This window comes from Diabrotica virgifera, chromosome 7, assembly GCF_917563875.1.
Source record: "Diabrotica virgifera virgifera chromosome 7, PGI_DIABVI_V3a".
Taxonomy (NCBI): Eukaryota; Metazoa; Arthropoda; class Insecta; order Coleoptera; family Chrysomelidae; genus Diabrotica; species Diabrotica virgifera.
Window position 1 is genome coordinate 168,196,810 of NC_065449.1, and position 24,241 is coordinate 168,221,050.

Consider the following 24,241-nt stretch of genomic DNA (forward strand, 5'->3'; position numbering starts at 1 on the left):
TCAGTTTAATTCGTACACCCAATATACAACGACAGTTTACCTGTCTAGCAACAATAATTTTACAGCGCTATTGTTAATGAATAAGGCTATAACATGGTAAAAAACTCACTTAAATAGGACAACGGGTTTAGGAAATTCGTGACATCAAATTAACCAAATTTTTAAGTGGATCGATGTTTTGCACCTGACTGTATTTTATAATGACTAAAAAACAATTGAAAGATGTACTTAGATTACTACAATCGTGGCGTATTTTGTACACCACTTGTGGTGTTCAAAATATACATACAAACAACAGATAATAAACTGGTAATTACGGCTTACTCAGAACGCCAACTCTAACAAAACTAAAACTAATTGTAAAGCACATTCCAGGGATAGGTTAGAGAAATAAACAAGGTCAAAAATAAAATTTTAAATATATTTATAGTAGACTTCTTATCTGGCGTACAAAATACGCCAGCGCGTGTAGTTAACGGTTAACATATTATTGTGTGGATGTCGTGATAACGTTAGATGCTTCAGGATGGTTCTTAGTGTTGCAGAAAAAAAATTTATCGTAGAGTATTTTCGGACATACATAACGACTCAAACTTAAAATCAGTTGCTGACGCATTTAAGCACAGCGCGGTTTCTTGGATTCGAACGCCCCGACGTAATTGTCTAGCACACCTTTACGAGTCACCGTGTTACCATTTGGTGTGCTATATCCTCACACTGCATACTGGACCCGTACTTATTTCATTGAATCAAACGAACGATGGAACGCCGTTAAGTGCCATTATCACGCCATTTCTTCATGATCTTCAGCGATTTTGTCACGCTAGGAACCTACGACTTAATCAACAATCAGAAGGATTGCGCAATCATTTAGTGTATCGTCTTATTTTGCGTGACAGCGATTTTCTAAACCTATCGTACTAACCAGGCCTAACCCCACCTGATGCTTACATATGGGAAATACTGAAGAAGGCTGTTTTTCTTACCGATCTACCGTCTGACATTCCGGAATTGAACTATATTTCAAGATTTTTTCGTGCCATTCAACAGCCTTAATTCTCAGACATGGTTAAAAACGTACATTAAGGTTATGAAAAAGTGTTGAAATTGAAAGAATGGCATATTGAACATCTGTTTTATCAGGAACGTCGTCGTGATTAATGTTTGCAAGGCTAAATCATGTATACTAAATATGTAAATAATATTAAACATTTCAATATTCATTTTAGTACTGTTTATTTTGCCGCATACATTTAGTATAATTAGAGTATAAAATAAAACCAATTGTGTCGCAAATTCCTCGGTAGAATTCAGTAGGATGTGGTTACCCATACTGAAAGAGGAAGTCAATAGAAAGAAAATACCACGATTAGTAAATCAATTACATATCGAGTTAGTACAAATTTTATATTTTAGTATTACTTATTGTATATCTATATATTATTAATATTATTTATAATGTAAACATATTAAAATCAGAATTTGGTATTAGTTTTTTGAAAGTAAATTAAATGTAAGACCAAATACTTACGATGTCGGGATAGTATCACGAGGTTTTTTCCTGGTTTTCCCTCGTAATTTACTATGGAATCTTTAACGCGAGGATTTTACTGTCATCGTTGCATTTGGTTGTCTTTTTAAAGACAGAATACATGCTATGATTTTTTTGTGACGGATATTCTTGAGTTGGGATTGATTTCATGTAATCGAATGAACTATCTTTTAGTAAAGTCGTCCCAGGAACGCAACTCATAAATATTGGCGATATCATTTTAAAGTCTTCTACTTTAAAATGTATAATATACGTCTGAATTGCCATTATAAATGAGTCAGATTAAATAAATTATTAGAAGAATTTTTTTACTTAGCAACAACATTTTTATTTATTTTAGTAGTATTTTGTATTTTGACAACGAAACCCGATTTGGGCTTCGAAACGTTAATAAAATCATTTTTTTGGTAAAATTGTGGCTTATTTCCCATTAAAAATAGTTTATTATAGAAATGCCACAAGGAAATAGCTTCAGAACAACACATAGATTCAAAGTGTCGGTTTTTAATCCATTTGAATAATACATATTTAAACAGTGTACAGGACGTTAGTAAATACCTACAACAAGCTTCAGACAATTATTGTGCATGAAAAATAATGACAGTTCGCTATATAAATAATGTATGGTCGCAAATGCTTGGTTTTCCAGGATACGGGGTGTTGAAATTTTTCTTGTAAAATGACGAAATATGAGATAGCAGGAACCGACTGTCTCACACAACAAGAATGCAATATGAAGTTTCGAGCAAAAATGAAGACATCATTGTTAATTTTTTTAATCTATAAACATCGACTTAATGTCGCTTTTGATTAGGACCAAATGGCTTAAATTTTGTAATACAAATGTCATGTATCCAATTTCTGCAGCTAGTTTTAAGTACTAAGATCTGGAGTTTAAGCTGATGATGGTCCGATAAGACCGAAAAGGTTTGTGATGTACTTTTAACTCAACTTGAATCTTTTTAAAGACAAATTTGAATAAACATTTAGATTTCATCTTCTTCTTCTTAACGTGCCCTATCAAGTCCCCTTGACGTTGGCGATTAACATGGCGAAACTGTCTCCGTCTCGAGCTATTCTAAATAGGTGTTCTGCTTTCTTTATTCCTGTCCACTCCTGGATATTCTTCAACCAAGAGGCTTGCTTTCTACCCATTCCTCTGCGTCCTTCGATTTTACCCATCATAATAAGTTGAAGAATATAAAATCAATGGGAAAGTTTTACTTCTGTATGGTTTTTTAAGTTGAAGAATATTATACCGGTCTCCCCTACTACGTGTCCAAAATAGGCCATCTTTCTATATTTGATGTTATCAAGCAGCTCGCGGGTAGCATTTGCTCTCTTAAGGACTGCCACATTTGTCAGCATAGCCGTCCATGGTATTTTCAGACTACGTCTGTGCAGCCACAATTTCAAAGGCCCCCAAACGGTTAATGGTGGATATTTTTAATGTCCATGCTTCGACACCATACAAGAGGACTGACCAAATGTAGTATTTAATCATGCGCTTTCGAAGTTGAAGTTGCAAGGTATCATTACAGAAGAATGACCTCATTTTTAAAAATGTCGTGCGGGCTATCTCGATTCTACATTTTATCTCTTTATCTGGATCTAGTTGTTCAGTAATATGGCAACCAAGATATTTAAAACTGGGTACTCTTTGAATTATATGACCATCAACATATAAACGTGAATCTTGATGGGCCAAACGGCTAAATACCATGTATTTTGTTTTTGAACAGTTTATATTTAGGTCAAACTCTCTTCCCACTGTGTCAATGGCATTTAAAAGGTGTTGTAATCCATTCATATCATCACTTAAAATAACTGTATCGTCTGCATATCTGATTGTATTTATCAGAATTCCATTAACCTTCACACCCCATTCCAAATTATGCAGCGCTTCCTTAAATATTCTATCTGAATACAAATTGAACAACAATGGGGACAGTATACAACCCTCTCTGACACCTCTTTGTATTTTGCATATTTCTGTTGATTTTCCATTTATGCAAGCTGTCGCTGTTTGACGCCAGTATAATTTTTCTATGATTCGCACATCTTGACTGTCAACTCCTTTATCCTTTAATATTTTAATTAATTTGTGATGTTGTACTCGATCAAATGCCTTCTCATAGTCAATATATACAGCAAAGACGTCTTTCCTTTGATCTCGGTATTTCTGCAATAACACATTTAGTGCAAAGAGTGCGTCCCGGGTTCCCAGTCCATTTCTGAAGCCAAATTGTGTTTCATCCTGGTCTTCTTCACATTTGTCTCTGATTCTACTGTGGATGATACGTAGAAAGATTTTCAAGGTGTGGCTCATAAGGCTTATCATTCTATAGTCGCTACAGTTTTTCGGACGTTGTTTTTTTGGTAGGGTTATGAATTCGGACTTTAACCAATCTTCAGGGATATCACCATTGAATGAATAAACATCATTGAAAAGTTTGACTAGTATTCCAATGTTTTCCTCGTTTATGAGCTTTAACATTTCTGTAGGTATGTTGTCGGACCAACGGCTTTCTTGTTTCTTGCCAATTTTATAGCATGTTGTATTTCTGATTTTAGTATTTCTGGTCCTTCACCTTCATCTAAAGTGTCCAGTTCTTCGGGTCTATCATCATTATACAGTTCATTTATATAATTATACTAGGTAGTTCGAATTTCGTGTTCGTCTATTATCATTTTTCCTCTACAAATTCATCTACAAAGTCTTTTTTACTATACAGCCTGGACTATATTGTCATCTGTATCACTCTTGTGAAATATATACAACTCTCATGATACGTGTATCGCAACTTGTTGCGATACATGTATCTATACCGATCTCAACGTGAATGGGCCCTCATGTGAATTAAACTAATAATATTTAAAAATTATTGTTTTCGTTTTTTTCTGTCTTATTATTCCAATATCAAGATATCTTTTCCAAATACCACTGCATTCAATATAACAGAAGTTAGGTCAAATAACTACAATATATTATTAAACCGTTCTCCTATATATTATTTATAAGTTATAATCGTTTCCAAATTAAAGCCCACTCTACACTTACATAATTTAGAGACATAATAAATTAGAGTAACATACAAAATGCTAGCCCACGCCGCTGGTTTATAAATTAACCGAACGTCTACCACATAAATTACTCGGATGCAATATTTGTCTCTAGATAATGAATAAGCAAGCAAAATCCTATTCGGAAATTGGAAAATCTTCGCAGAGGTAAAGTTGGGAGGTTACATACAGGCTATATTACATTTCGTCTATAGCAACAGAGCAGGATCAACGATATATGGGATGCACTTCGGTACATAAATAATAATATTGGAAATTACCTCTGGTAAAGATTTAAACAGCATTGAATTGTTGATGACAATATAAATCAAGTGCTTTTGTAAATACGTTCTAGTTGTACATTTTGCTGGACTAGGTGTGACTCTCCGTTATTAATCTGTTTATGGTTATAAAATTTTTTAAAAATGCTAGGAAGCTTGTTAAAATGAAAATACTATGCTATCACATAAAAAAATGTGTGTGTACTTTATACGCACGTAAGAAGTTATACTTCTATTATATGATTTCAATGAAATAAATATACTTTCAACAGGTTATTTGTATTTTATTTAAAGATTAAATTAATTTTTACTTTGTTGTTGTTTGTTTGGGTTTATATGACTGCGGACACTAAATCCATTCGCCAATTTTACTATTTTTTATTTTATTAGTCATTTTTTCGTATCTTATCCTAAAACTAATACTAATATAATAAACAATTCTACTAATAAATAATTATTTTTGTATTTTTTTTTAATAATTTTTTATATATATATATATTTTTATTAATTTTTTTCCAAATGATGTTCTCAGAGTTCCACAGCAAAAACTGCAACATTCTTCTTTAGCCCTCTACTTCATTCGAAAGCTATTTTACTATGGACTGTCCAAGTTCGTCATTCATTTTTATCTACATATTTTTTTTATATTTTTTTAATTATTATATTTTTTTTTCTATTTTTTTTTTATATATCTTTTTTTATATTTTTTCTTTTTTTTTATTATTTTTTTATTTTTTTTTATTTTTTTTATTTTTTTTTATTTTTATTTTATTATTTTTTTTTTATATTTATTTTCTTTTCTTTTCTTTTTCTTTTAACATATAACAATTTACAAGAAATACTTACTCTATATTTTACAATTACAATTTAAGCTTAATATCTAAAATATGTTTATACAATAGTCGGTATACCAACTCATTATTTTCTAATGTTAATAAATAATTTAAATTAATGGGATGGTGGACATCAGTCAAAGAATACAGTGAATTTAAAAACATATTAACTTTATTAGAGATAAGAGAACAGGTCAAAATTTTGTGTTGTAGATTGCCCAACTGTCCACAAATACATTGTGGACTATCAGCTATATTAATTTTAAATAAATATGATGGAGTAAGACAGTGGTCAAATCTCATTCTGCATATGGTTCTTATCATATCTTTTGTCGACTCCATTTTAGAAAACCAAGGTTTATCCGTTATATAGTTTCTGATTGATCTGTAGTGGTTTCCTGTATTTACGTTTTCATCAATATACCTTTCTTTCCATTCTTTCTTAATCTCTTTGAATAAATTTGATTCAATATCTTTTGGCGTACAAAGATAATGGGTTAATACTCCTTGTGTCACCGCGTTTTTAGCCAATTCATCTACCATTTCATTTCCAGTTATTCCACAGTGGCTTTTAACCCATGCCAACTTAACAGACTTTCCTTGTTGCTGAAGTTCTTTAATTTTATTTATGATATATAATTCAATGTAGTTCACTTTTGATTTAGGATTTATAGCACTAATTTTACTAAGAGAACTTTTACTGTCACTAAAAATTATAAACTTTGAATGATTTATATTAGATAAATATTTTAGTGCTTCCATTATCGCTATTAATTCAGCTGTGTATATACTCATAATAGAATTTAGTTTAAACATTTTACTAATTTTATTACTGCTATCCCAATAGGCACATCCCACACCTTCAATATTTTTTGATGCATCTGTATATAGCATACAATAATCTTTGAACATTTGTGAACTGTCGGAGATAAACACTAATTTTCTTAAAGATATAGGCAACTTGCTATAGTCCCTTAAAAAGTATACCTGAACTTGTTCCATACTATTAAAGTCAATATTATAATTTGGGTTTATGTCATATTTATAAAGTTGTTTATCATATATTGTCATTTTTGAATATAAATCTACCATATTTAGAGTTTTCTTTTTTATCCAATATTTTTCTGTCAAGTCTGCTAAAAACAGTTGATGTATTTTGGAAATTAAACTTGCCTTTTTTTCATACAATCTAACTAAAAGGTTGATGCCAAGTTTTTTTCGTCTTATATCCATCGGCATTTCACAGCATTCAACTTGTAGATTATTTATCGGTGTACTTCTTAGGGCTCCTATACACAATCTAAGGGATTTATTAATGATTTTGTCTATTTTATTTAAATGACACTGTGATGCGTCACTGTATAATATTGATCCGTAGTCGAATATAGCTCTTATATTATTTTTAAATAACAACAAAGAAATATTTGGATCTGCTCCCCAACGTAAGTGTGATACGAATCGAAGAAGGTTTATTCCTTTTTCTGTTTTTTTAACTATATGGTCTATATGTTCTTTCCAGAGAAGCTGTCTATCCAGAGTAATACCCAAATATTTAACATAACTTTGTACAGGATAGGATATATTGTTTATTAAGATGTGATTGGGTATTTCTTTTCGTTTTCTTGTAAAAATACATAATTTGGTTTTGGAATCAGATATATTTAGTCCATGTAATTCACTCCATATTTTAATATGTTTGTCTCCTTCTTCAATGGATTTGACTGCATTTTCTATTTTAATGTTTTCTTGATAAATAACTATATCATCTGCAAATTGTAAAATTTTTGTTGAGTTTAAATTTTTTTCTATATCAGAAGTGTAAATTAAATATAACAAAGGGCTTAATATTCCTCCTTGAGGTAAACCACCCATCGCTATTCTTGGACGAAATGTGTTATTATTTACCGATATATAAATTTTTCTACAGTCATACAATTTTATTATTTTTTGACAGAAGCATTCTGGCAGACCTATTTGTATCATTTTGTTATATAGTATATTTAAATTAACGTTGTCGTATGCTGCTTCAACATCTAATAAAAGAGCGATTACTGAAGAATTTTTCGTAAACGCTAAATTTATATCTGTTACCAAATGACTCACAGCTTCCACAGTAGAATGATTTTTTCGAAATCCAAATTGTGTTTGTGATAATTTATTGTTTTTTTCTAGCCAACTTTCGAGCCTAAGTTGTATCATTCTTTCCAGTGTTTTTGTTATGCAGGAGCTCAATGAAATACCTCTATAAGATTCTGCTGAATCAGGATTCCGATTTGTTTTGAGAATAGGAATCACCCGGTACTCTCTCCAGTTATCTGGAATATCTTCTGATAACCATATTTGATTAAAAAAATTTAATAGTGTTTCTTTCCCTTTTTGATGTAAATTGGCCAACATAATATAATGTACATTATCTATACCTGGAGAAGTATTTTTCTTATTCTTAAGGCTTATTTCTAATTCACAGAAACTAAATGGAATTGAAAGTGGATGCATAGAGTTTTTTCTTTCCATTACATTAATTTTTGAAAATATATTATCTGGACATAATTTTCTTAAAAACTCCTCAACCCATTCTCCTTCAGTCACTGGATTTACTTGTGGTTTAAAAATGTTTTGTAATCGTTTGGCTTGATTCCACATATCTTTAATTGGTGTATTTTTGTTTAAAGTTTTACAAAAATTTCTCCATGCATTACGCTTACTCTCTAATACAACTTTTTTGGTTTTCGCTACACATTTATTATAATTTATATAATTTTGTATATTAGACTGTAGTTTAAACTTGCGTAAAGCTAGTTTTTGTTCTTCTATTACCTTTTTACAATTGTCATTCCACCAAGTTTTTCTAAATCGTGGATTAGTCCCTGTTCTCTTCTCCGGTATACATATCTTACAATATTCGTTTAATTTATTTAAAAATTGTTGGTAATTTAAATTATTATCTATTTCCATGAAATTATCAGTGATAGAAGAGAAAAGAGACCAATCCGCTTTATTTATGTTCCATTGGAATTTTGTATTTACACATTCCGCTTTATTAACATTAATATTTGACTTAATAATAATAGCAAAATGATTTGATCCTAATGTCTCGTCCACAACATCCCAATCGAAAAAATGACTAATATTTGCTGAGCATATTGTAAGATCTATTGCAGATTTATTATTGCTATTCGGTCTACGCATCAAAATTTCTTTACCATTATTTAAAATTACAAGATTACAGTCCTCAATAGCTTCTAACAGATTTTTTCCTATAGTATCTACAGTACTACAACCCCAAACATAATTGTGGCTATTAAAATCACCACCAATTATAAAAGGCTTCTCTAGACTATTAAAAAACTTTTTCCATTCATTTAGAGTGATTTTAAGATTTGGTTTTACGTATATTGAATAAATGTTTAACTTTTTTCCGGATTGAATTTTAATTGATATGCTATTGCACATTATGTCATTAATTTGGTGAAAAGTAGGACTGTTGTAAAATTTTATTAATTTTTTCAAAAGGATGGCTACTCCACCATATCCATCATCTCTATCATTCCTAAAGACATTATAACCAGTAAAGTTAATAAAATTACTTTTTTTTAACCAAGTTTCTGATATTAATCCTATATCTATTTTATTGTCATACAAGAATTTTTCTAAATAACCCTTATTTGTTTTAATTGATCTCGCATTCCATTGAAGAAATGAAACGTTAGCCATCACGAGGTAATAATAATTGTGAAATATTGTTTTTTAATAATTCCAACGTTTTTTGATCTAAATTGTGATTAATTTGATTTAATGTTGCTGAAATAAAGTTTACTATTATTTCTCCTATATTATTTTGATTATCGTTTTGTGTTTGTGTTGTGTTAGAATAAATGGGATTATTAAAATTATAACAAGGCTGACTTTGTATTCTTGGTGTTTGCAAAATTTTTCTGCGTGCTTCCATTGTTTCTTTATCTACACTACTAGAATCAATACTACTTGATCTTTTTCGTTTAGATATTGTATATTTATTTGAAGTATTTTCTTGGTCTTTACTTACTGTTAAATAACATTTTTTATATTTATTATTAGCTTCATAATATGTTATATTTTCATTATTCATAACTTTTTTAATATATTCCTGTTTTTGTCTTTCTGTACAATCTGCTCCCTTGTCAGTAGCGCTGTGTTTTCCTTTGCACAATACACAAAGTAAATTATTCGGATTGGAACAATTAGATTTGTTGTGTTCTTCGCCACATCTTTCACACCTATCTTTTCCTCTACATTGGGCACTTATATGCCCAAATCTCAAACACTTTAAACATTGGATTATTCTGGGTGTATAATTTTCCACCTCGTATATCATTTTTTCTATTATTACATTTTTTGGTATAGACTGACCTTTAAAAGTGACAATTACGGTTCCTGTTTTTACATAATTAGTATTACCATTATCTTGAATCACTTTCCGCATAATTCTTTTTACATGTAATACTTCGAATTTAATTCCAAATCTAGGTTTAATTAATGATAATAAATCATTATCTTCTATCTCTTTATCTACCAATTTTATAACACCTTTCTTTTGAGTAAAAAACGTTGGAATATATGCCTCATACTCTTTGCTTTTAAGAATTTGAGAATCAATTAATTTATTAGCACTAGCAAAATTATTTAGTTCTACCTTGATTTTATTTCTACCAACTACTGTAATTTGTGTGATATTATTTTCAATTTCAGGTACTGCACTTAAAATCAAACGGGCCGTGCCGATCCTGTGTAATCGACCAATGTTACCGTTTTTATTTTCTATGTGTACTATATAAGGTGCATTATCTCCAAATTGATATCTATGTTTTAATCTTAAATTTATTACTTTATTTAAATTTTGCTTACCTGACTTATCTGTTTGATTTAAATTTGTCAAAGTTTCATCGTTATTGCAACTAAATTTGTTACTTACCTCAATAGTACTACTTGTTTGATTTTGTTTGTTTGTTACCTTATTATTTACTCTATTGTTATTTTTATTTAATTCCTCATATTCCATAATCCCATCTCCTTCCATTTCTACATAAAATTTACCTTTATCTGGAGGTTCGGGTGGTATACCTTCCATATTATTTGTTTCCTGAAATTTAACTTCTAGGCGCTAAATTTCACACTTTCTTACAGATCACTGGTTTAGTACTTCTTTATACTACTCGTAATACTCAAAAAGTTAAGAAAAAACCTTAAAAATTAATAATTTTTAGGAGAACTTCTAAATAAACTGCCTTTCAATTTGACGTTTATTTGACATTGTATTCAATTTTTTTTTTTTTTTTTTTTACTTACATACTGACAAATTTAATAGACCAAGTGAGGTATACATAAATACTTTAAATATACTTACTATTATTATAAAATTTCTTATTCCCGAGGAAGACAAATCCAAAGACACAAAAATTATAATAAATATATTTACTAAAACACTAATAATATATTCTTTTCACGCACACCTTATTTGCGCTACATAAAGATGTAGCGACTAATACCATACTGTCGGTGTGCGCATGCGCCAGGAAATGTAAAAATTCACCCTCGTGCCTAAAGAAGTATAGCTTCACCAAAAATTCTCGCCTTTCTTGATTCCCCTTCATGTGATGATGAGAAACTTCAAACTCTTTAAATAAGATAGTACATCACGTGACCTTTTTTAACCCTCGTAAGGCGGTGCGGGGTCCAGCTGCACCCCAGACCTCGTTTTTCTCACCTATCTTTTTTAATATTTTTTTTTTATTTTTCTCAATTTTTTATTGGCATTAAATTCAATTCTAAACACATCATTGCAGCATCTAAAACTCTTTATGTATACGTGATTTTTTGGAAAAATTACTATTGTGCAAATGATGAAAATTTCATATCCTGAATTGGACGTTTCTGGTGTTCCACTTGGAGCTAACAGAGCTACGGGACAAGGTCTGTGTTACTTATGTCAGAGAAGTAAGTCCGAAAGTCCCGACATACCTGTATTATATGTAAAAACTTTTTGTTGCACTCTGTGAAAAATTTCATGTGTTTATCTTGCAACGATAATATTTTTTTTTAAGTAGAAATTGGTACTTTTTGTTTGTAAAATTATGTTTCATACTATAATAAACAAGTCCTAATTATCTTTCAAATCAATTTCCCCGACGTTCACATATAAAAAAATTGATATACAGATGGGGTGCAAATGCACCCCGCACCGTTGTTTACGTAAGAATCTAAGCACCGCTTTACGAGGGTTAAGTTTTGCGATACTGATGCACAAAAATGTATAAAACTTTGTTTGCAAAATGTATATTAAATATATATATTATATTATGAGTTGTCGCAAAAAACAGATTTGGTAAACAATTCTCTGGATTTATCAAAGTGTAACTTTTTATCTATCGAAAAAATAATATAAGCAATGTTTTCCCATCGTTTATATTTTTATGTAATAACGTAGAGGATCTTCATGATCTGTGAGACTCCACGATCTCTCTCTCTCTCTCTCTCTCTCTCTCTCTCTCTCTCTCTCTCTCTCTCTCTCTCTCTCTCTCTCTCTCTCACTCCGGTCTTAATTTTCTTGACATTGAACATGCCTAAATAATTAAAATCTATATTCTCCCAGCTGGCCTTGAATCGCTGCCATTTTTAGACTTTATCTGGTATACTCATTCTTAATATTATCTTTTTTTTTTTTTGTTGAAAATAAACGGTTTCGTTTTAATTCAAAGCTGTCTTTTGCGATCCTTCGATAGCTATTTCTAGGTCTACCCGTTGTTAAGAAGGCTTTGCAAGATGACAAATCTAAATTAAAACTTCCGATCTTCTCGGTATAAAATAAATTATTTTTACCGCAGTAAGGTTAGAACGACCCCTAACGGGATATAAATGAAATGAATGTCGACACGAATCAAGTTTCTGTTAACCCAGAAAATATTCCAACATGCGTCTCAGAGAACCCATATGAATCGAGTCTTTTGTACTCTAATACAGAGTATGGTATAAATGAAAATATATTTAATGTTAGGTAATGAGACTAATGCTCAAAATCTTTTTGAGGGTTCTATTAAATACAATTTGTGGGCGACCGGTTTCGGCGTTTACAATTTGTACGCCGTCATAAGGCCATTAGAAACTGAACAAAGCTAAAAATAAATGAAGCTGTGTCAAAATACATTTGCCCTAGGTTAAGTTTTAGATGTTAGGTTTGACAATAGGTAATAAAACACAGAAGGTGTCACAAAGGTGTTCGAATGGTCCATTTTATACTGACTAACCTTTCAGCCATAATGTTCCATTATATACTGACTAACCATTCAGCCATGATGCAATCTAACTTTTACATGAATTTTATCAGTGTCTTCCACACGTGTTCTAACACTAGTTGTTTCTTCCTCATAGACGTCTATTGTCTATTACAGTTTTCACATACTCCCGGTACTATGTACTTTCTTACTCAGTGTCTGCCACGAAACCTCTCGAGAAACTCTATTAAATGCTTTCTCAAGATTAACGAATGCTTTTTAATGAGCGTTTATCTCATTATTCTCTTTGCTCTTTAATTCGTCCAATGATTCACATACAAACTAACATCTGCTATTATCACCCACATACATCTCCATCTCTAAACATTCATCCATAATTTTCTATGACTATCTTCACCCCATCTATTCACATTATAACCAAATTTAACAGTCTCACTACTCTTTCTGGGTCCCGTTCGTTCATGTCACATTTCCATTATAATCTCATAAACCTCTAACAGTCAACCCTCTCTCCTATGGTTGACTATATCGCACCCTCAGTGCAAGACTGCAGTAAGTCAAAATAAGTAAGTTTCGAGATAAAGACGATTTTGTTTATTTTCGTGCTAATATCGGTGAAATAAGACACAATTTTAAGAAAAATTAACATTTAATTATGATTTTGCACGCTTTTCAGCCTATATTACATTAACCAAAAATAGAAATTTAAATAAAATAATATTAACGCAAAAAAATTAGGAATTTCAAAGTTACAACACTTCTGCACGGAAAAAATTGTTAATCACTACACATTTAGTATTAGAATTTCAAAGTTACAACAGTTTTGCACGGAGAAAATTGTAAAAAGCGTAGACACATTTACTTTTACAGTAAAACCTGTGTTACCGGCCACCTGTCAAAACCGGTTACCTAAACTAGCCGGCCAGCTTCAAAGCTCCCCAAACCAAAATTTTTGGACTACAAAACCTGGTATTGACGGCCACCTTTTTATATAGGCCAATAGTTGTCATTTTTAGTGACCGTTATTGACAGGTTTTACTGTATATCTAGACTACAAAAACTGTCATTACCGGCCACCTTTCTATATCGGCCAATAGTTCTTTCATTTTTAGTGGCCGTTGCTGACAGGTTTTACCGTAGTTGTTGTCCTCTTCTCGTACATCATCTTGTACCAAAATATTTTTATAAAAACTATGTTGGGCTTCTGGTATCATACCCGAATGGCATAAGTATACCAAATCTTTTTTTTTGGCCATTTGAATTTTTGGCTTTTCTTTGGAAAGTTTTCTGAGAATACATATTTTTGACCTTTCAGTATTGTCAATAAACAAGTTTTAAGATAAGTGTTTTTCCTTTTAAAACCTTATGGAAAATAAATATAATACAGTAAAACCTGTGTTAACGGCCACCTGTTAAAACCGGCCACCTGAACTAGCCGGCCAGCTTCAAAGTTCCCCAAACCAAAATTTTTGGACTACAAAACCTGGTATTAGCGGCCACCTTTTTATATCGGCCAATAGTTCTGTCATTTTTAGTGAACGTTATTGACAGGTTTTACTGTATTACACAAAGGACATAAAATTTGCATTAATAGATTGTTCTCGAAAAACTTTGTTTATTGTCTCAGCCGTTAATGGATTACGTAGACGCTCTGTATATTAAAATTAAACACCACAGATATAAATATTAAAATAACAAATATCTTACTTTTTTCATTGCTTGTTATCGAATCCGTTGCAATGTTCCGTGCAAAACTGTTGTAACTCTGTTACATTAGAGTTACAACAGTTTTGCACGGAGCTTATGTTCAAAAACGCAAAATAGTTAAACTGTTGTTGTAATATTTAGCCCATTAAGAATTTGAAAGTTACTAAAGTTTTACAGCGGATAGATATGCATGTTTACAATCGAATTCCATGATTACTTCATTTTCATAAAATTTTGAGTTACTGCAGTCTTGCACTGAGGGTGCGATATCATATGACGGTCTGTTTTGTCGAACCCTTAGAGTCCTGATTGGGTAGCCTGCAGGGACCTTGGGAAATGGTCGCATGAATCTGAGCTTGTCTTATACATCCCTCCCTGATTTTGAGACATTTCTACATCTGTGTCTCCCCCATTGTGATCTTTTATGGTACTTCCACATACTACAGCAACTTCCAACCATTCGAATAAAATCGATAACTTGATATCAACATAAAATTGCTTTTCTAAGCCCTAAATGTCCACATAAGAGGGCTTGATAACGTTTATTAAGTTTTTGTTCCAACGTGTAATGTGGTTTACCTATGTCATTCATTACAAATATTCTAACTTTAACATCAAGTTCATTTTCATTTTAACAGATTATTTACCATAGTGGGAGCGACTGTTTTTATTGTTAATAATTTAACAAACTTTACAATAAATATCACAAAACCAACAGGGAAATTTTAACTTCCTGTGGAACTGTCATTTCCGTCATGTCACCATTCAGGATTTCCGCTATCAAAGTCTCTTGCTTCCACACAGCCATGATGTGAACAAGTCAAATTTAGCTCAATGGTACCTCTAGCGCGAAACATTGGATATTTTGTACATCCATGTGTAAAGTCACATCAATTTTATAATATCATCCAATGACGGATTAATTTAAAAGGGTTTATACCCTAATATTTTTACTTTGGTGGTTAGCATGTTTGATTCAAGTGAGTATAACCGATAACTTTTTAAAATCATAGTCAAAATTTTAAATACGTTGCATCATTTTATCAGGTTATACACATTTTAGGAAACACTAATGATGATCGGTAAACCGATTGAAAACTAGGTCTGTTTGTTTTATGATGTAGCCCTGTATAGGGATTTTAACAAATATGTATGTATATACACCGTTCTTAGGCGTCAACGCCCTTCGGTAGGGATCTATGGGGGAGTATCACCGAGCCGCAAGCCCTTATCCCTTGCCGTACTGCTCCCTCATAGGTCGATCAGATGCCCGCATATTCCAGTCTAAGCGCCAGATTCATATTTAGAATTTTATACTGACGCGTTAGCCTTTTTGTTTTTCCGATGGCCTGGCTTGGGCTTGAACTCTCGTACCTCACGGCGAAGTGAAGTGCGGGTCAGCCGCTAGTCGCACTGAGCTATCCGATCGACATTTTAACAAATATACCTTTTATAAAGGATTTCATGGTTTTTTAATATTTTTCGAGTTATTCGCGCTTGAAAATAACAGTTTTTCGACAAAAAAATCGACTTCTTTAGAGGGTTTTTTGAGAATACCTCGAAAAATATACATTTAATAAAAAAAACTGTAGATATTAAAATTGTGTCTTTTAGTAACACAAACCAAATTCTTTTCCAATATTATCTTTAAGACCAATACAAACCGAGATACGGCATGTTAAATGTGAGCTCTTTTCGTCAAATGCATAATTTGAAATATTCAAAGCCAAATAATGGGAAAAATTTGAATTTTTCGAGGAAAACTTAAATAATCTTTATTCAAGTATACAATTAGACCTTTCAAAAAAAATAATAAAAAGTTTCTAGCATGAAACTTAAGCGACTTTAATCAAAAAAATGTCGGTACCTGCTTTTCTCTACGAAAAAATCAGTGAAAACAACCCCCTAACTACCTTCCTAATTCAAAATTGGTCTTCACTTTTCTGCAGTTCCTTTTATATTTATATTATTAATACTCTCAAGGAGTTTGACCTATTTAAAATGCCTAATTTTGGAAAAATATTATATTTCACTGTGTACTGATTTTCAGCCATAGTAAATGGATTTAATTACCTTCGTAGGAAAGCAACTTTGGTACCCTCTCAATAATGAGACTCCTCAAAAATAATTTTATAGGATTTCTAAATAGCTATAAGACTGTGTAAATTAAATTTCCTAAGATGCCTTAGATTTTAATTGGGGCGGGATTAAAAGGCTCGAATAAGAGGGTGTTTGCTGGTAAATAGAGGATTTAAACACCTAACTCTGGCTAACTATTCACCACAATAAAAATCTATGTACAGGGTAAATTGCGAGCCAAAATGCTTTATTTCCTCAATCGACTATTGGGGCCGACCGACCGGCTCTGCCCCGTCATACAGCTGACCGACTATAATAACTTTTATTTATATTTAATTAAGAATGTGATTTTCAGCCTTAGTAAATGGAAATAATTACTTTCATAGGAAAGCAACTTTGATACCCTCTCAGTAACCCCTGTTCTACGTTTCGCTTGACCGACCGCAGTATGTTTCTCTACACATTCACAGTAATTAACTGTGAAAAATCTAGCTTTAGTAAATTCTAGATAGAGATTTTTCAGCGCTTCCTTTTGGTCTATACTTAACCGAGATTTAAAACGGAGTCGTTCTTCCTCGATCGAAAAGGGACTTGTAAACTGATGGCCTGAAAATGTCTTCGGACATATCTTAGCATCACGTCCTGCTCGATTTGGCCAACAGCAAAATTTTGCAACACGAAAGGGCATTATGCTGAATGAATTTAAAAACAGTTGCTAATAAATACCTATATTCAATAGTTTGCGACACTATATTTAATATTTACCTCTTATAATTTGTGAGAAGAGATGTAAGAAAAATCTTTAGGAATCAATTAAGATTTATACTTCTGTGCTATATAATTACGAATTATATAAATTAAGGCTAGAAATTGACAAACTCAATGAGGAGTTTAATTCTGCAAGAAATACTGACCTGTGCAGAATAGTGGAGGTAATGCTAATATGTTTCATACTTGACAGCACCCGTGCAATTCATTTGCCGAAGGTATTTGTTTAGTAACGATTTGTATAGACTCCTGGCTGACAGGTAATGCATTACGAATGAATAAATACTGTGAATAATCTTCTGTTACCTAACTTCGGAGTTATAGACGGATGGCATTTTTGCGAAAATTTATTTGCTAAAAAGTGAAGTTTAACTATCACTTCTTATTATAAGTCAAATAAATATACAGGGTGTTTCATTAATAATTGTCCATATAGTAACTGGAGAAACCTTAGAACAAAATACGAAGATTTAACCTAAAACACTTAAATAAAATGTGGCTCCTTACTGAGTTACAGGGTGTTTAATCTAAAAATTTAAAAATTATTTTTGCTCAGCATTTTAAAACTATTCGACGTATCCTTTTCATACTTGGCAGGAAGTATGGGTACTATGCAAACTACTAAATTACGTTAAACAAACGTTTCTGGCTATTACCAGAGGCGTACGACGGGGGAAAGTGAATGGTTGACCCTTTCCAAATTCTACGCCACTGGCGGAATTACTATTGTAGTTCAATTTTTGGATTTTCGAATACTTTCTATGAAAGTAATATACTCTTCATTCGTAACGATAAACTCATTAGTTTTCGAGATCTTTAAAGTTAAAAATGAGACGACACAGTTATTTTGATTAATCTATTGTGTCGCTTCATTTTTAATTTCAAATATCTGGAAAACTAATCATTTTATCGTTACGAATGAAGAGTAAATTATTTACATAAAAATTTTATTGGAAAATCAAAAAAATTACACTAAAATAGCAATTTCGTCAGTTGCGTAGAATTTGGGAAGGGGCAACCAGCCACTATCCCCTATCGTAGGCCTCTGGTAGTAGCTAGAAACGTTTATTTATTTTAATTTAGTAGGGTGTACAGTGCCTACACTTTCTGCCAAGTATGATAGGGATACGCCAAATAGTTTTAACGTACTGGGTACAAATAATTTTTAAATTTTAATCATATGAATCATATCATAAATTAATCAAAATAACTGTGCCGTTTCATATTTAACTTCAAATATATCTCGAAAACTAATAACTTTATTGTTACCAATTAAGAGTATATTATTTACGTAGAAAGTTTTGAAGAATCTAAAAATGGCACCAAAATAGCAATTCCTCCAGTGGCGTAGAATTTGAGAAGGGTCAACTATTCACTATCCCCTGTCGTACGCCTCTGGTAGTAGCTAGAAACGTTTGCTTATTATAATTTAGTAGGGTGTATAATAGTCACACTGTCTGCCGAGTATGAAAAAGATACGTCGAACGGTTTTAAAATTCTGAGCAAAAATAATTTTTAAATTTTTAGATAAAACACCCTGTAACTCAGTAAGGAACCATATTTTATTTAAGTGTTTTAGGTTAAATCTTCGTATTTTGTGCTAAGGTTTCTCCAGTTACTATATGGACAATTATTAATGAAACACCCTGTATACTCACGGACAAAAATATTTTATATGCATGTGGAATCAAATTTTTTGTGCTGTTATTCTTAGCACCCCCTGTGGCATAGCAATAGGATTTCTTTTTCTAATGTGATGTTTTAGGGCCGGTATTTCTAACCGTACTTAAATCAAAGCATACTTTAAACCTGAGCTTAAGCTTAGATGCATGTATTTCCACTTCATGTTGAGGCTTAAGCATAGGCTTAAACCAAAAAATTTTAAGCTCGGGCGGGAGTTGGTTTAAGACTTTGCTTAAAATTTGTTTTTTCTTTTTTGAGGTTATTTCTATAGATTAATAATTAGAGTTATTTTGAAAACCAACTTTTGCGTAATAGCGTCATTATTGGAACACTAACGAATGTTAAAATTAAATTCTTACTCCATTTGGAAGCTGTAGGCACAAGAAAATTATTTATTGCTACAATGCTTGGTATATTTCTTTTAAAAATGTAAACTTACATTCCAATTTGACATTTTCAGAAATATATCCATTAAACAAAATTACAAAGACGGATCTTCTATTGCTGATGGAAAATAATAATAAAACAATATTAGTAGGGGAGCAAAGTATGCTAAATGTGCAGTCACTCGAGCGTTATGGGGACCTATTTGGTTGTGAAGAGTAGGTTCTAAAACTAAAAAAAAGTTAAGTAAAGTTTTCCATTTTAGTGGGGACTTTCTTTTAATTTAATTTTTCATTTCTAACAATGGCTTCTTCCGATTATAACGCTATCTATCCATAATTCGAAAAAATGTTTCGAATAAAAGTTACTAATTTTTACGGATGGAACCCAAATCTTTAATAAAAAATGGGGGCTCCTATTTAAGATTTTAAAGTAACCCCCCACCCTACCTCCCTCCGTGGGGGGTAGCGTTTGGTACCATTCGATAGATTTTTCAAAAATATTGAATAAGTGTATTTTCCAGTTTTTCGATCTGATGTTCATTTCGCGAAATATCGCAGGATTCTTAATTAAAATATTAAATTTACCCCCCACCCCTCTCCGTGGGAAGTTGTGTTTGGTGTCATTCGATATATTTTTAAAAAATATTGAGAAAATATTTTTTATTTTTTCGATCTGTCATTCATTTCGCGAAATATTCGCTTTTTTCTTGTGAAACTTTCCGCCCGGCTCAAATCGTCAGATTTTTTAAATATACACTCTTTTGCATGTACTTAACTTACCTTATCTTAATCTGAATATTTCGAGTTTTTTTAAGGATAGATTTTTTTTTCGGGCCCCCCTTAACGAACTCCCCTGTGTTAAGAGCCAATATATGGTAGAGGTACATCTGCAGGGTACCAGGTTTCTCCGCATATGCTAATCTGACGCGCTCGAGTAACTGCAAAAATCCCCGCTTGGGCTCTCCTACCAATAGCCAGAGAAAATATACTAACAACACATGTACCATGTACACAAAATTAAGTGAAGTAAAAATGAGACAGATACAGATGACAAGATAAAATTAAATGTCAACAGTAGTGGTGTTTACCTCTAGAACAGTTAGTTCTGGCATTGTGATGTATTCAGACGTACCAAACCAATAAACATGACCAGTTTAGTTAAGGAAATGGTGGAAATACGGCACCCAGCTTAAGCTTCTCCTTAACTTTTAACACAGGCTTAGCTAAGCAAAAGCTTAAGTGGCTGTTGAAATACTGGCCACAAAAGTATCATATAAATGTTATAATCGGATTTAAATCTGATCTGGACTTTATGCTTCCCAGTATAATTTTTAAATTGAATTTTATCAAATGTAAGTCTTCACGTGCATTAACACCAGTATGTCATCTCCAATATGGCTTTCAAATGGCAAAACATGATCTTAAATGTTGTGAATGTATATTGAATATAAATATTACCGGCCAAACCCGATTTTAGGACAAATGATTTTGGACTAGGGCAACCTAGCTTGTCCTAAGCTTGTTAGTATGGCCTAGGGCAGACTAGTTTGTCCCATCGCGCGTAGGCCAAACTGGTTTGTACTAGGCCAAACTAGCTGATCCTGATATACACACACTTCAGACCAAACTAGTTTGGCCTAGACCAAACTAGTTTATCATGATATAATAAAGACTCACACGTCAGGATAAACTAGTACGGCCTAGTCTAAACCAATTTAGCCGAGGCGAAAGTAATTTAGCGAACATGTAACGACTTTTTCCACCTAACTCTACTGAAAGTATACGTTTCCGGACCTGATTGTAGGGAGCAAAGTTGTACTTTTCCTCCTTAGGGAGGAAAATATTTTTCCTCCATAGGGAGGAAAAGTAAAAGTGATGTCATGGTATTTCATTCATGGAATATAACTTAGTGGCGCCCTGTACAATATGTATTTTCTATTACGTAAGTATCTATACATTTTAACGTTTATTTAAAAACACTCTGTATTTTGCAGAATGGTAAAAAACAGTAAATTGTTATTCTGATTTAACAATGTTTACATTAATAATTTGACTTATATTTGACAGTTGACAGTTATATTTTATCTACTTGTTAGTTTTAGTTCTAATAAATTTTGTTGGTTAGTTACATAAATAAATTAAGTAAAAATTAAAAAAGGACTTGTTTTTTGAGGAAGGTGGAAAAACCATATGTATAACATGGGAGTAAAGTGCCTTTTCCTCCCTTGAATGATTACTGCCCTCCGCTACGCGTCGGGCAGTAAACTTCATTCTCGGGAGGAAAAGTAGCACTTTTCTCCCTTGTTATACAAATAGCTATTACATGCGGGGAATTCCCAAAACACGTCTCGACAGGGATGGCAAAAACAATTATACATCGATATATTGTATTATACGATACATCGAATGAAGATATCGATACATGCTATAAATCAATATATTCTTGTACAATTAAGTAATATAAAAAATAATAAATAAAAGGATTAGGCTTTCTCCAAAAATTAAAAGATAAGATACACTTACGAATAAATTTGAGTAAGCATTAATATTGTTTTCACCAATTTTGAAAAAATGTGAAAACTTTGAAGTATCCGCGTCCATCTGTCCGTCTGTCTGTCCGTCTGTCCGTCTGTCCGTGAACTCAACTCCTCCGTCATTATACCAGGTAGAATGACAAATGAGGTGTCAAATGAAAGCTTATAATCCAAGGATGGTAAAGGTGAGAACTTTGACCCAGGCTGTCTGTCCGTCCGACCTCGAATATAACTCAATATTATTGTTTGTTTGTTACGAATAATTACAATTTTAATTAAAATGATTATTGTTTCAAGAACACAGTATTTTATTCAATATATTATTTACATTAAGTCGTACTAGTTCGCTGAATTACTTTCTTCTTCTTGGCTTTTTCCCATTATGAGTTTGCCGTTTTCGTCTTCCACTCTATTCTCCCAGTCGCCATCTCTGAGATCTCTATCTATCATAATATTTTCTATGTGAGTTTTCCATCTCACAGCAGGTCTTCCTCCCCGCAGGTCCTAGTCCAGTAATCTTTTCGGCCACCTGTGTAATATTCAGCACTATGCCCTGAAAAATCCTTTTTTTTTGTTTTTTTAGTTAGAGTTTTCTTCCATATCACTCCATGGAGTACTTCCGTGGCTTGTTTTTCCCGTACTATTTTCATTTCTATATCTTTCATACAAGTGCCATTTCGGTTTATTATTTATCCTAAATACTTAAAAGTCTTACAATGCTTAATAGTGTATTCTAAACTTATGTTTAAATCAGCAACCAATCTGTAATAAATTATGTACTTTTGACTAGATTAAATTGATTTTGACTAGGCTAAACTAGTTTATCCTGATATAAAAACATACACTTCAGGATAAACTAGTTTGGCCTAAAGTGAGCGTCTTTATATCAGGATAAATTAGTTTGGCCTAGTCCAAACTAGTTTGGCCTGACGTGTGTTTATTTATATCAGGATGAACTAGTTTGGTCTAGGACAAACTAGTTTGGCCTATGCGCGATAGGACAAACTAGTTTGGCCTAGGCCATACTAGTTTATCCTAATGCGCTAGGACAAACTAGTTCGGCCTAGGCCAAACTAGTTTGTCCTGAAATCCGATTTGGCCGGTAACATATAATATATCAGTTGGCGTTCGCCTAAATCACCTCCACGTGTTCGGTATGTCCTTTCAAACAATACTGCTCCGTAGCACTATGCTGCCACCACCAAAACTAATGCTCTGTGTGAGGTTACAACTAGCACAATGCTCGCCAACCCTATTATAGACGAAGTTTTGTTAATCTTGTTTCCATATTATGAACGCTATGCCAGACGTAATCTCATGCAGTGTTAATTTTTGTGGTGGCGGCATATTGCTATGGAGTGGTACTTCTTGGAAAGGAGATACCGCACTTGAAAAGTACAGGGGAAAAACAAGGAATGTCACATTTTATATATATGTAAAGAGAAATCCCGACTTACAATATCTGCTGTCGAGATTCTCTTTAATTTAAGTTTGAAGCAAGTAGCTGAGACACTAGCCAAGTAGCAATATAAAGTGAAGTGACAGTGACAAAATGTCATGAATAAACTTTCTTAAAATTACTTAATGTCATAAATGATTAAGAATTTTTTAACGTAGAATAATTAGCTTAAATTGTTGTTTCTTTGTATTTTCAGGTAGTATAATTTTAAGTTTGTAAATATTGTAAAACTAATAAACTTTGTATTTTCAGAGCAACATCAATTTAGTTTAAAAAAAGTCAAAAGTCCCAAGTCCCAGTCTATAGTGGTGTAAAAAGTAACATATTACATATATTGAGATAGACACCAATAAACGTTTAATTCTTATGATATCTAAAAACTACTTAGCAGATTCTTGGCAGAATTCTAGCAATTCTTATTCCATAATCTTAATATAATATGAATCTATATTAATTTATTAATTTAATAATGCATTAAAAACTGCTAACATCCCTTATTTTTGTCCAGTGGCGTGCGGACAATCCTGGTCCTTTGTTTGGATACAAATTTTAGAAAATTTATATAGACTGATCTTTCTGTTTATTGTCCTGAATCGATAGCCTAGTCGATAGTACTCAGTGTTTGCTA